At 42.5% G+C, this 1,889-nt stretch overlaps 1 pseudogene; it reads right to left on the bottom strand.

Moving 5' to 3' along the window:
• Nucleotides 1-567, bottom strand: LOC112916928 (large ribosomal subunit protein eL20 pseudogene; annotated as a pseudogene).
• Nucleotides 568-1,889: the final 1,322 nt, after the last annotated feature.

Below are 1,889 nucleotides of genomic sequence, written 5' to 3'. Positions count from 1 at the left end.
CTAATAGAGGGTATTGGACCTTTTGGTGGTGATGTTGGCTTGTACTGGTGATGCAGGACCTGGTGAGGCAGCAGGAACTTGATCTTGAAGTCCTAGAACTGCTTGACTGCTGGTAGGCAGCACTTGCTGGCTACAGTCTCTTTCATTTTCATGATCTGGATTGAGTGGGCCTAGTGTGGTGCCAGTGCCCACATCTCAGCAGCACTGGGTGACAGCGCCTGCAGTGGTCAGCAACCAGTCTGTGTTGTACGAGTCCCTGTGGGAGTCATAGCACAGCGGGATGCTGACCTTCTTTACTCACAAAGGAGATTTCTCCAATCCCTGTCCACGGTTGACAATTTCCCCCTGAAGACTTCATCAGCTGAGACACAAAGTGCCAGAAGCAGGATGTGATGACAACATAATTAGGTGCAAAGATTTGCATTCGATAGAGGGTCAGAGTGTGGGATTTGGAGTGGGCGGGCAGCTCCCCAATGCCTTGTGTGTGCCCGAGGCCTTCAGGGAGCTTTCTCTGCTCTCCCTGCCACCCAAGGAAGGACTAGAATAGCTCATAATTTTAATAGACATGACACATGTCAATCATGTCTTTAATTTCCTTTCTTCTTTCCTCCGTTTTTTTTATTCATTTGATTAACATATGGAGTGACAGACATTCATTGCCAGACGAACAGATAAAGAAAATGTGGCATATATATAAATACAATGGAATATTACTTAGCCATCCAAAAGAATGAAATCTTGCTATTTGCAATGAAGTGTGGCTGGAACTAGAGGATATTATGCAAAGTGAAATAAGTCAATCAGAAAAAGACAAATATCATATGATTTCACTCATATGTGGAGTTTAAGAAACAAAACTGATGGGCAGCCTGGGTGGCTCAGCGGTTTAGTGCTGCCTTCAGCCCAGGACATAATCCTGGAGACCCGGGATTGAGTCCCATGTCGGGCTCCCTGCATGGAGCCTGCTTCTCCTCCCTCTGCCTGTGTCTCTGCCTCTCTCTTTCTCTGTGTCTCTCATGAATAAATAAATAAAATCTTAAAAAAAAAAAAAAAAAGAAACAAAACTGATGAGCATAGGAGAAGAGAAGGAAAGAAAGTAAGACAGAGAGGGAAACAAACCATAAGAGACTCTTAGCTATAGGCAAACAAACTGAAGGCCACTGGAGGAGTGATGGTGAGGAGATTAGCTAAGTAGGTGATGGGCATTAAGGAGGACACTTGATGGAATGAGCATTGGGTGTTATATGCAACTGATGAATCTCTAAATTCCACCCCTGAAGCTAATAATACACTATATATTAATTAAATTGAATTTAAATACAATTTTTTTTAAAAAACACCTTACTGGGTGATGAGGGAAAACAAATCAGACACAGTCCATGTCTGAACACTCACAGAAGTGAGAGTAAAACTTTGAGTTGGATGCTTACTTAGCCTGTGACAATTATATGCTACACTGTTTTTTTTACAAGGGCTCACTGCCTAAAGCCCTCAGAAGTGCTTGTCATCATGTGACCTTGACAGTCTATTGCTGCTTCCAGTAGGTCTTCATCTCTGACCCCATTTCCAACTTGGCTTCCATCACTCTTGCATGCATATTGAACCCTCTCACTCTTTTTCCATCCCACTCTCTTGGTCACACCAATTCCAATCTGTCTGCTTTTCCATTCTTGCTACTGAACTTTGCATACCAGCTAACCTCAAATTTGCAACCCCATTGTTCATTTCTTACTGATTTCTAACATAGCTATTCCCAGAATTTCCTGTCCTTCTAAGTTCTTAAAGTCCTTGCTCTCTCATTCATTTTATTCAACAAATACAAATTGAGAATCAACAATATGCCACCTGCTGTGCTAGACAATGGGCAGTAAGGTAGAAGACAAAACAGA

Source organism: Vulpes vulpes, chromosome 13 (assembly GCF_048418805.1).
Source record: "Vulpes vulpes isolate BD-2025 chromosome 13, VulVul3, whole genome shotgun sequence".
In the NCBI taxonomy this organism is placed as follows: Eukaryota; Metazoa; Chordata; class Mammalia; order Carnivora; family Canidae; genus Vulpes; species Vulpes vulpes.
The sequence above is the reverse complement of the archived record's forward strand: the minus strand, read 5'-3'. Positions and strand labels throughout refer to the sequence as shown.